General features: G+C 36.1%; 1 pseudogene; it reads right to left on the bottom strand.

The window, feature by feature from the left end:
• Nucleotides 1-12,944: 12,944 nt before the first annotated feature.
• LOC113268783 (60S ribosomal protein L34-like) lies at nucleotides 12,945-13,330 on the bottom strand (annotated as a pseudogene).
• Between the last annotated feature and the right edge of the window lie 258 nt (nucleotides 13,331-13,588).

Raw genomic sequence — 13,588 nt, 5'->3', positions numbered from 1 at the left:
GTAAGGAGGAAGTCAACTTTTATTCCAGATGGGTCATTATTTGTTTTTTAAGCAAATATAATTTTTTCATTGAATCATAAAGAAAAATTTTGTTACGTATTAAATTCACAAATATACTCAGAAACCTATGATTGGTAGTATAAGAAACCTAGAAAATTCAGAAGGTAAAGGAAAACATATAATTTCTATATATTCTTAAGCATTATGTGGAAAAATAAAAAATAAACCTGGAAATCAAAATGACTGGAAAACTATAAAACATGTATTAAAGATAAAGAGTTTCTCTCTAATGTATAGAAATTACTTCTACCAATTGTTAAGAAAAGACAATAATGCCAAAAGAAAATTGATCTAATGAGATTTGACTAGACAATTTGCAAAAAAACCATGGCAGCAAACACATTTAAAGATGCTCTCAACATCTCTGTTTGTCAGAAATTTTCAATATATATCAAAATTAGAATTTTACATATACAAAAGCCAAACAATTTTAATTCTGGAGGTCCATATCAAAAAGTGAACTATACCATTACCATAATTCAAGGATGATAGATACAAGATTTAGGAAAAGATAACTTACACCCATGAAAATGAGACAGATTTTTGTCTAGTAAATGGTAAGCATGTTCATGTTACATTGTATATTGAGAAAAAATAAGTTTTATATGGGATGATCCAATATTTGTAAAATACAAAAAGAAACAATCCCTTATTTATGTGTGTGTGTGTGTGCGTATGTGTGTGTGTGTGTGAAGGGCATCACTACTTAGAGTAATAGAAGATGGAAAAGAGAGATTGGCAAGAAACAGAAAAAACAGATCGCAGCAAATGTAAGAGCAAAGCTGGATTAATTTTAACTGAAGGTAATATCAAAATATTTTTAAGAAATATGTAAACATTGAATATGTACATTGGCAAGAATAACAAGTTGAGTTAGATAAGAATGTCTGATGCAGTTCTGTGAGTGTAGTCTTGGACTTTCATCGTCTTACTGTACTGTCTACAATAAACTATTACTTTTATTTCTTATCTTATGCATACAGCACATACTCGAACATCTTGTTAAATAATTACATCTGCTCAATATAACCATAAAAGTTATCTAACAGAGTGTATTAGCCTTCAAGTACAGTCCAATTCCAATAATTAGTCATTTAGGGAAAAACAGTTCCATTGTTTTCTCAGCCTGATAAAGATATTCATTCAAGTTGTCGGCTAGGATAGATATAATAAAAAAATCAATTTTAGCTGTTTCATCTTGGCAGTGGCCTAAGATTTCACTTATTTCATTTGTAATTCTAAGATATCTACAAGATATCACTTGATATTCGAAATGCTATAAAAATGTGTATCAAGGGAAAAAAATCTAGATTTCAGACATGTCTGTATTCTCAGTAATATATAACTACTCATTACAATGAACTGGTTTTGAACCCAGTCACCACATCATGCAGCCATTTTATTGGATATTCTTAGGACTAGAATCATTAAATAAACTTGTTTTAAAAATAATATTAGTTAAAATCAAATAATATGCTTTTTAAAAATTTTTCAGTTCAAATATCTCCAAATTCAAAGCAATGAACCTAATAGTTAATTTGAAAGAAGTAAATAAATATATAGCTGTCTAAAAATGAGGAAATATGGGAGAAATAGAGTAAAATTTCAAGTATGCTATCTGGGTGGGCTAATATTAAAATAGTTACTCTGTTAAACATTTATCAACTGTTTTATCAAATTGATTTTTTTCAATTTTATGAAATCTTTATTTCCATTACCTAACTCCCATATCATGTGCATTTCTACCTGCTATCTACACTAATTTGGTCTTTACAGTGCCAACCTCTTAACCTAACAATCTTCTTTCAGTGCTTTTATGCCCCGAAATTCTGTAACTTTGCAAATTAGGCACACAGCATCTGCAATCCACTCAAAAGCTGTTATATATAATTCTCATTATTTTGATGTGAAATTTAAGAAAATCATAGGACAGAGATTTTAACTTCTAAAAAGTGGCTTCAGGGGCGCCTGGGTGGCACAGTCGTTAAGCGTCTGCCTTTGGCTCAGGGCGTGATCGCGGTGCTCTGGGATCGAGCCCCACATCAGGCTCCTCTGCTAAGAGCCTGCTTCTTCCTCTCCCACTCCCCCTGCTTGTGTTCCCTCTCTCGCTAGCTGTCTCTCTGTCTGTCAAATAAATAAATAAAATATTTTTAAAAATTAATTAATTAATTAAAAGTGGCTTCATCCCCAGATATCAGACCTATTCTGTTTCACAAATGTCTATCATCATTATATTACAGATATATAAGGATATTGTTAGTAATCAACCTCTCCCAACTTATTCCTCAAAGTAATTCCATCCAGTTACCAGTTGAAGCAGTTGATGAATGAAAACTGATGAATTTAAAAAAAAAAAGGAGAAAAAGGAGATACAGTGAGAGAAAGAAGAGGGAAATCAGATGAAAGACATTATCAACAAAAAAAGAAGTAAATTCCCAACCCTTTCATGTTGTGCATCTGAACATTGTAAAAGTTTTCCAAGTGTGCAGCACACCAAGGCAGAAAAATTGCTATGCAATTTCAGAACACTGGAGATAAAGACTTACAAGCCGGATAAAGGCTTACAAGCTGGAGAAAGAGAGAGAATATTCCCTAATTGCTAAGCTTATGGGAACCCCACAAATCCTGTATAATGAAGCATCATGATAAAAGTGCACATTTTGTTGGTACAAATTTCCTCTGAAAACATTTCAACTTTGATCAAATACATGTAGTTGTAGAGATAGAATTCTCCGCATTCGATATAAACTGGCCAGATAGAAGTCATTCCTGAACAAACTGGCGTGGGGCACAAAGCGGAAGATCTGCAAAACCTGTACCTATGGACACAAATTACTAGAAAAATAGGATTTAAAATTATTACTAGAAGTCCATGGCATGGTGATTGAGTCTGGGGAGGCATGTGCATGAGTCTGCTTGTGCATCTGTATATGTGCTTCAACGGTTTCTAACCCAATACCATTACTGTTTGATACTATGACTTCATTAATTCTTAGTAAATCATTTAGTGATCGTTACAAAGTCCCATGTTGCGCAGCTTTTTCACATATTGTCAAATGCCTCATAAAACCTGAGAAGATTTCATACTTGGCGCCCAGATAAATTTTTAAAAATATTTATTCTGCCGGGGCGCCTGGCTGGCTCAGTCGGTAGCGTGCACGACTTTTGATCTTAGGGTGGTAAGTTTGAGCCACTCACTGGGTGTAGGGGCTACTTAAAAATAAAATTAAAAAAAAATTTATTCTGCCTTAACTTATTGGAAGTAATGTCCATTCAAGCAAGGAGCATTTCTGGTGTGTTTAAATAATTAATCAGTTTTGAAATCTAGTTTATGTCTTTGTCTAAGTAAGCAGGAGGAAGACAAAATTGTGTTATACTATGTGGGAAACATTATGTGGAGATTCCATTGCTGTGTCAGGGCTCTAAATACTTGGCTACCTTAGGTCATATAGATCATCCTTAGTGGGCTTTGTGTGTAATTGGTGGTCTGGTCTCTCGGGACAAAAAGTTGATGGTAATTGCTTAACTATCTTGCCTTGCTGATGAAGCTTTTCACCTCAGTTCTGACTGGTGTTGCTAAACTCCAAAGACCGATCTGAGTTCTTCAGCGTTCAGCTTTGCATTCTCCTCACCTCATGCTTCAGAGAACCTGGCAGGTGCATAAAATATGCTCCTTGGCTACCCCTGTTCTTTCACCAAGGGTTATTTATGAGTTCATGTATCTTTTGAAACTGATATATACCATGGGGAACAAGAAAGGTGCTAGATTAAGTCTTAATTCTGCCTCACACATTACATAGTTCTTTCTAATTTAATTCTGGCTAGGCCCATATTGACCTAGGAGAGAAGCACATAACCTCCAAAATCTATGTCAAGGATATGAAAAGATAGGTCCTGTATAGTTGCCAGGGCTGCCATAAAGTGGTGCTATGGACTGGACCTCAAAAAAGCAGAGTGTAATTGTGGTGGCCAGGGCCTGGGACTTGGGATAAAGCGAGAGATGTTAGTCAAAGGGTGAATGTTTTAGTTATGTAGAATAAATAAATTCTGGAGATATAATATGCTGCATGGTAATTATTGTTTATAATACTGTATTGATACTTCAAATTTGCTGAGAGTAAATCTCCTCTGTTCGAACCACCAAGGAAAAAAAGTAACTATGTGAGCTGATGAATATGTTAATTAGGTTAATTGTGGGACTCATTTCACAGTGTATATGTACATCACACTTCATGTTCTACACCTTAAATACACACAGTGTCTACTTGTGTCAGAAAGTTGAAGTTTTGAAATTTATTTAAAGAAACCCAATCGTTCACCTCAAATTAGTTTAGAATTTAGTTCTACTCAATTGTTTCATTATTTCAACCAGTGTCAATTGCCATTCAATTTACCTCGCTCTATTTTACTCTTATTCCTACTAGAATCCTCTTTGAAATTTCCTGGCCATTGAAACACAGCCCCAGGATTCCCTAAGCAATAGTAATTCAGATGTCAATACTACAGACTTTGAAACATCAGTTTCATTGGCTTGAAAAAGGTGATTTATTTAGCTAGCTTTCTAGCAACTTTGAACATTCAGTAAGTGCTAAATATCTGCAAATAACAATATATTTCTCCATGCTGACCCTTCAAATGTTTTCTAACAAATAAGGTTAAAAAGTAGCTTCCTCACCCCACATTTCAAGCTTGTATAGGAAATATTGGTTATTAGATGATTAAAAAAAACCAAGAGGAATTCTTTTCATCTGTAGAGTTATGAATATGTTTTGATTATATTGGTTTATGTAAAAATCAATTTAAAGTTTACAACAGATGTCCATCCACTTGATGGTATAATATTTTGCTTGGCTTAAAAATAATAAGCAATGTGTATCAAATGAAAATGAGCAATCTGCTTTCCGTGGTTCCTTTTACAGTCGTTATTTCATAGAATTTAGAAACAAGTGAACTTAGGAAACAGAAAACTTCTGAAGCAAGTAACAAAAATATTTTCCATTTCCACGTTGTATTTGAATAGGACATGCAACCTATACTGGAAATTTGGTGCTGGTTTTGTGAAGACAAAATTTGTATTATACTTCAGAGAAAACATATTCAATCATTTTTTCCCAAATGGAATCTATTTGCAAATATACTATCATGAAATTTTTATTAGGAAAGTTTTGCACATTCTCATATTTTACCAAATAATTGATGTGTATCATATCAAAGTATGTCTAGGGCTAAATCTGATGCAAGCCATTCATTAATTCTTTCTGTTTCCTTATAATTTTTCTCTCTTCCACTAAGTCTGCTCATTTCAATGAGAAAGGATTTCCTTAGGATAGCCTGAAGATTGTTCCATTAACAATTAAGTTAAGAATCACCTAAAATATGCTTTAATCATAATAAAATCCAACCCTGGCTTTTAACAACATTAATTCTGGTTCAACATTTTTGTTCTCAGGATCATTCAGAATATAGCTCTATGTGTCCACTTGTATTTCAATGATTTCCTTCATTCCTAATTTTATTATTTTGCACTTCAAAATTATGCTGCTGTCTTGTAACTAAACTGGCAATGTTTGTGTTGACAGTCTTAACTCCACCACACTCTTCGTTTCCTTTGTCTTCATAGTTTTCCCACATTCTTGCCATTAGTCCCTTATTTTAGCATGTACACATGACCGTGGGCTTTCCAGTCTAAACTACAACGGTAGAATAGCAATTTTACCATGATCCTCCTACATATGAGAAACATTCCATTCCTTCCTAAGGAGTCCTTAAGAGCTAAATTTTCCTCCTCATACTCTGCTTTCAGTGTTTTCCCAAAAGGTTGAAAAATAGGGAGGCTATGCCAGGGAAACCAAAGACCAGGAAAAGCATTAACATTGGTACATGAGTTAACTTATGTTGGACGATATTAGGAGGCTAGTATAGACTGACCTTTAGCCAGATAACATAGCCACACTTCTTTAAGAAGAAACTACACTTTCTAACCTTGACTTTCTCATTTCCCATCCCCTTTGAAAATAACTAAGAGCATCCTTCCATCTGCCTTAGAATTTCTCTAGCTAAGGTCATTACGTTTGGCAATCTTTGTTCTAGCAGCCGTCCATGGCCTATGACTCTACTGACCACTCTCTTATTTGTTGATTTGTAGAAAAAAACCAAGTTTTTCCATTGTTCAAATTATTTGTTACCATTTCTTGTTCCCTCTCCCAGCTTCTTTTTTTGTTATGTATTTGTTTAGAGTTCCACCTGTGATACATTGATAACAATGAATATTTATCTTGTAATAGTTTGTGTTCCTTATATAATTTCAAGGGAAAGTTTTGTAGAAATTTTAATTTCAGTATACCTAAACCAGACTCCTTATCCTTTTTGCCAAACTTGCTCCTACTGCCACATTGGCTATCCTGTTGATGATACACACCCCTTTTGATCAGACAGTCCAAGAAAGACAGTTGGAATTAAATCTATACTTTCAATTCCTCATCACTAATTTCACTCCACTTGCCCACGTGAATCACTTTTTTTAAAAATGTCAAATGTAACTTGATGCCTATGATTATTTTCATATGGTATTTCTTACACTATTTATCACTCACACAGCTAGAAAATTTCTGTTGAGCCTTCAAATCACAGGTCACAGCTTGGATATTTTCTTTTCTGAGACCCTTGTTGTTCAACCCTCCATTTTTTACTTTAATGCCACTATTCGTCAAGTCTTTGCATCTATCATTGCATAGATTATGTTGTGTTACGGTTTGAGTTTATATTCATTTCCTTGATTAGTTTTTAGGCCATTTGAGGGATAGAACTATGTCATTTCACCCTTGTGTCACCTACTTTAATCACAGGGCTTGACATATATAGACTTTTCAAAACACTTGGGTAGTGACTGCAGATAATATAGGTAACCCCACACCTTCCTTCCCCATGGAAACGATGACTTAACAATACATGGACCAACTGACATGTGAGATATACAGAAAGCAGTTAGTTTACCCTAAAGGGAGGCACAGCCAAGAAGATCTGCACTGAATCTAGTAGTAATATTTGCAGTATTTACTGGCCACGCCTCTTCCTCTGGCACGATAATAATGCACAATCAGGAGAAAACTCCCTATTTCTGACTTCTCTCTGAGGAAAGAAAAAGAGGAATGGCACATACAACCTGATGTGGTTTTGGAATATAGGTCAGGTTTGGTGGGGTTACGTCTAGAGTCAATGGCCAAGAAAGAATTCTTGAGACGTCTCTGGTGCAAAAAGGTAGTTTTATTAAAGCACGGGGGGGGGGGTGCGGGGGGAGAGTGGGAGTGGGGGGGGGTGGACAGGACCCATGGGCAGAAAAAGCTGCTGCCCCGGGGTTTGTGAGGTGTGGCTGATTATATACTGTGGGGTTGGGGGAATTAAGGAAAAGGGAGGTTTCAAAAGGATTAGTGTATGTTAAAGAAGCCTCACAGGATACTGGAGTCCTTACCATTGTCAGGTTAAGGTTGTCTTTCCCTCTAGCAAGGCATTAACAGTAAGATAGTTGGGAACTTCCCAACTTATATACTCTGCCCACTTCAAGTATCTGTCAATGGGCTGCAGGTTATAAGGACATTTAATTGTATCTACATTCCCTTCTGGAAGGTAGGCCATTGATAGACATGCTTTGCTCTTGGAGTGCCTGGGTGGCTTAGTCAGTTAAGCATCTGCCTTCAGCTCAGGTCATAATCCCAGGGTCCTAGGATCGAGCCCCACATTGGGCTCCCTGCTCAGCGGGGAGCCTGCTTCTCCATCTCCCTCTGCCTACTGCTCCCCTTGCTTGCTTATACTCCCTCTCTCTGTGTCAAATAAATAAATAAAAGCCTTAAAAAAGAAAAGAAAATGAATACTTTGTTCTTGTACATTTCTAAGACTTTTATAAACTGAGGGAGACTCATGTCTTGCAGGATTGTAATCTCTATATGTTAAATATTTGTTTTTCCTTCAGGGCAGCCAGGAGTGCCTGAGCAATGTCACATATATCCCATGGGGGGGGGGGGCGGGGGGCTTGTGGGGTGTCAAGTTCTGCCTGTCCTCAGCTAAACTTCTGCTCCCTTATCTCACCATGTTCTGTTTTTTGGGAGAGGCTGCATGAGGGTTGGTTTCTGTCTTGCCTCAATCTAAATGCTGACAGGAATGGGCACCAGCTTGGAGACCACAAAGAATAAAGGACATTACCCTGGCTTGGTCTAGCACCAGAGCGTTTGCAGAGAGTTACTACGGATAGACACTAGGTGAAGCTCCAGGACCATGGCTTGTTCCAACACCAGAGAGGCTTCAGTACCACAGACCCCCACTGAGTAGAAAGAGACACACCTGTTCAACTAGGAGATTACATGCACAAGTTCAGAGAAAATACATCACTAGACTAGGCTTGAGAAGTCTCCAGAATTTCTAGCCAGGCTAATTGGTGATGACACACAGAGAAAACAATGTAAAATCAGAGACAGAGATTAGAGGGATGTTTCTAGGTGCTAAAAGTGCTGGCAGCCACCAGACGCTGGAAGAGACAAGGAATGGGTTCTCCCCAAGAGTCTTCTTGGGGTGTATGGCCCTACTAGCACATTTTCAGCCCAGTAATGCTTATTTCTTCTGGGCTTCAGAAATGTAAGAAAATAAATATAAATTGTTTTAAGCCTTGCTGTTTGTGGTAATTTTTTACAATAGCAACAGGAAAATAATACAGTTACTAACTTCATGTGGATATGAGTTGTGCTTTGAATGCAAACACACAAATAAAAGCCATGGAATGAATGATGTTGACTAAGTTAAAAAAAATAGCTGGGAAAAAAAGAAATTAAGAATTAAGGACCCAAGGGATATGGCTAGCATCTGGGAAAATAATTTGGTTATAGTTTTAAGTATGCAGTAATTTGCATATGGCTAAAGGAAAATTAATTTCCAGGGTTTTTATACTATCATGCATAAACACTCAATTATTTAAAAAAAACACAAGTGCAAGAAATGAAGTAATTGAAGTGAATGGATAATTAATACACTTTAAAAATTTACTAAAATTGTTGTTATGTACCTAACAACATGAGTCATTTATGGTCTCTAAACGTTTTATTTCTATTTGTTTGTTTGTTTTTGAAATAAAGAGAGATTAAGAATGAAGTTGCTAAAAGGATGTGTATAAATACATATATCATATTGCAATTTTTTTTTAAAGTGAGTGAAAGTATAGTACTTAAGAACATAGGATTTGGGACTAAAATGCCACTGTTTAAATTCTGGTTCTATTATTTACCGGTTGGGTAAATTATTTTACCTTTCTGTGTCTTCTTTATTCAGTCTGCAAACTAGTGATTTAAATAGACTTCACTGGGTTGTTCTGTGAATTAAATGGATTGATATTTATACATTATTTAGAACTGTACCAGGCATTTAGTTCCTTAAAAATGTTAATATGGGTGCCTGGCTGTCTCAGTTGGTAGAGCATGCAACTCTTGATTTGGGGGTTATAAGTTCAAGTCTCATGTTGGATGTAGAGATACTCTAAAAAATAAAATCTTCCTATGTGTGTTAATAAACAAGACAAGACTTGAAGTACTCATCACTCTGAGCATAAGCTAAATTTATGATCTTTAAGACACCAATGATTTTAAGAAGTTTTGCCAATCTTATAATTGTCAGTCCATTCAGACTATTATAATAAAAATAGCATAGACTGGGTAGCTTAAACAATAAACATTTTTCACAGATGTGGAAGCTGGGAAGGGCAAGATTGAGGTGTTAGAAGATTCAGTGTCTTGGGAGAGTCTGTGTATTGATGCCCTAGGTGACTATCTTCTTCCCGTGTCCTCACATGGTAGAAGGGGTGAGGGAGCTCTATAGGGTCTCTTTTATAAGAGCACTAATCCCGTTCATGGGTTTAGTCACAGGTGGATCATGGGCTCCACCTTTGTGGTCTAATCACCAAAACACCACATCACCAAATACCATCACATTGGCAATAAGGTTTCAACATATGAATTTTGAGGGACACAAACATTTAGTCTATAGCAATAAAAAACTGCTAGTTTTGGAAAACTATGAGAAAAATAGATACTACCAGGTTAAAGCTTCCTATTAGGAGTGACATGTTTAAAAATGTTAACATAGAAAACAAATATTTAAAAGAGGAAATAGGGGCACCTGGCTGGCTCAGTCTTAACCCACGGCTTACATCTTGCGTTGTAAATTTGAGCTCTATGTTGGGTGTAGAAAATACTTAGAAATAAAATCTTTTTTTTTAAAACATTTTATTTACTTATTTGTCAGAGCTCTATGTTGGGTGTAGAAAATACTTAGAAATAAAATCTTTTTTTTTTAAACATTTTATTTACTTATTTGTCAGAGAGCATGAGCAGGGGGAGCGGCAGGCAGAGAGAAGTAGGCTCCTGCTGAGCAAGGAGCCCGATGTGGGACTCAATCCCAGGACCCTGGAATCACCACACGAGCCAAAGGCAGATGCTTAACTGACTGAGCCACCCAGACGTTCCTGGAAATGAAATCTTAAAAATAATAATAATAATAATAATAATAATAAAAGAAATAGACTGATCAGGGTATGCATGCCTCTGGTCAGTTAAGTGTCTGCTTTCAACCTAGGTCATGATCTCAGGGTTCTGGGAGCAAGCCCTGCTGGGGCCCCCTGCTCAGTGAGGAGTCTGCTTCTCCCTCTGCCCCTCTCTGCCCCTCTCTGCACCCCTCTGCCCTCTCCGGCCCTCCCTCTGCTCCTGGGTGCGCTCTCTCTCAAATTCAATCTTTAGAATGCATATAGGCAACTTTACTTTTGTTGAGACACTCTACCTTTGTAAACGGCAAAGCACATGAAAAGCTTACAGCCTTCTTTTACATCTGTCTATTTTGATGACTTTTTTTACAACAAAAATTTCTGAATAGACTATTGAATCTATTATGTGTTCATTTTAATGATTCTTCTTTTTGAAAGGTATCTTAACTCTAAATTTTATGTACACTTCTCTGTGATTCCTGTAATCAACATGACTAACAGAAATTTTGAAGAATTTGATTTATTTTACAAAGTGAATTAATCTGATGAATCATTCATTGTATATTCTTTTTATTCCATCTCACCCTTAAGTCATCATGGGAAGATAAACATTATGTTATATCAGCAAACTTAACTGTGGCTTTGTTACTGCAAATGCCAAATACGTCTGAATGTGTACAGAAACCTTTGCCAATGAAAAGTGGTATTAATTTTTCAATCTCTCTGAACAACTGAGTAAATCACTGTGTTCAGTAATGTTCTAAAGGATGTTTACTCTTCCAAAATCACAGGGTTTGGATCAAAAGTGAAAATCAAACTTTCAAGCACTGAGAAGCACATATATTCCTTGTTACCAGGACATGTATTTGCATTTCCAAACTAAATGGCATTTGCTTTATGTGGACTGTCCTCGCCCACTGCCTTAATTTATTAAGATCCTATTCATATTTCAAGGCTCAGCTAGCAGCCATCATCACCATCAGTATTTTCTGACCATTTTCACCCAAAGAGAGCTTTACTATTTGAATTATTTGCTCATAAAGTCATAGGAATTTTGAAGCTAAAAGAGAACTTAAAGCACATGGAGATATAACATTATATGGGAAGAACCCAGGTCCCAGAAGAGTGAAGTGGCCTCTCCATCACAACAATATGCTTAGCACACACACACAAAATTAAAGCGCCTGACTGTAATTTATTATTGAAATAGTAGTTTTTTTCTTAGGAGCCCACGGGAATCAATCAGTTGCCACCACAGAGGTCAATGGTGTTTTTGAATGACCAGGGCTTAGCATGATACTTCAACCTGATTTCAACCAGCAGAGAAATCATTTTAATTTGTATTATATACATGGCTTTCAGTTAGAAGAAATTTGTTAAAAAATAAGTAAACTACTACATTAAAACTTTGTTCTTTTCCATATATTTTTACATTGTTTTGCTGTCTATCATCTCGTATCATCCATCCATCATCTGTATGAGTAGATAAGAAAGAACATATGTTCCTTGTTAACACAACTGTGATTTTACTGTGCTTGAAGGGCGTGATAATACCCTACCTCATCCCCCACCCACCCAGTTTATTCACAACTGCCTAAACTATGTATTCAGTATGATTTCCGATATTAATGATAATGAGAGTAATAAAGTCAGTTGAAGTGGAAATAGTATGTAATTTTATATGTATCAACAGTTTGACATAACTGACATCAACATTAATTAATGAAGTTAATGATTCATTAAATGAAATAAAATATCAGAGAAACATGTTTTTATCCAGCAGGGTACAATGAACATATGCTCAACCATATTAAAGCAGTTTAGGATCACTTCAGTAAATAACTTTCTACCAGTTTACCTATTCCACTTTAATTTATATCTCTAGGAATTAAATATAATGATAACGAAAATTCAACCGTATGGGTATTGAAATAAAATGAAGGCAAATTTGCAAGATAATCTTTTAAAAATATATGTATGAAACACTTGGCATCTGACAATGTGCTACAGCAAAGAAACTAAAAATTACAATAGCTCATACAAGATTTCTGTTTTTATCTCCCATAATAATGAAAAAACAGGTTAGTCCAGGGATAACGGGTAGCTGTTTCATTCTCTTCACATGACTTCTATCTCTGGATCCATGGCTCGTCCAGGACCTGACATAATTTTTGTATCCCAGCAATTGCAGAAGGGATAAAAGTACAAGGACTATTTAACCACATTCCTATAAGAACATGCAGGGTCAGATTCCAAAGCCTAGGCAGATTCCAAGGACCCCTCACTTAGAAGGGTCTCATGCTTGGTTTAATGTACCACTGTCACCATCTTGAAAGTCTTTTTTTTTTTTTTTTAACAGATCTAGCCTTTTGATTTTTTTTATTACTCAAAAAAGCTTCATTTTTTTATTTAGCTTTCTGACTCTGTGCTTGTGCCTTCAACACTTTCACAATGATTTTCTGCTCCTCAATAAGGAAAGCACCCTTGATCCTGTCAGGAACACAGCACACATGAACCACCATAGGCCTTGCTGACATGTTTTTTCATTTTAGACAACCTCATAAGGACTTTAGGTCTCACAGCATGAACTCCTTGAAGTCGGCCTGGGCACACGCCACATGCAGATTTTGGTGCTTTCCCAACCTTCTTGGTATAAAGGTGAACAATTCTATTACCAGGGGTTCAGGACAGCCTAGTTTTGTTAGAGGCTGTATTGTAGGACAGCCTACGACGGTAGGTCAAATGCTGAACCATTCTGAATGCCTATGGACACCGTCCCCCCCATCTTGAAAGTCTTATAAATTTTTAACAAGATTCTTGCATGTTCACTCTTCATTGAACCCTGCAAATTATCTAGCTGACCCTGAGAGAATGACCCAAACACACATTCCTTCTTTTCAGCTTTTATTTGCCAGAATTTGGCTATATGACTGCAACTGGTTATAAGAATACTACGCCAGCTAAAACTCAGGAGTTCTTTTTTTTTTTTTTTTTTAAGATTTTATTTATTTG

Source organism: Ursus arctos, unplaced genomic scaffold (genome assembly GCF_023065955.2).
Source record: "Ursus arctos isolate Adak ecotype North America unplaced genomic scaffold, UrsArc2.0 scaffold_2, whole genome shotgun sequence".
Taxonomy (NCBI): Eukaryota; Metazoa; Chordata; class Mammalia; order Carnivora; family Ursidae; genus Ursus; species Ursus arctos.
Note: the sequence above shows the minus strand (reverse complement) of the source record. Positions and strands in the feature narration are given on the sequence as shown.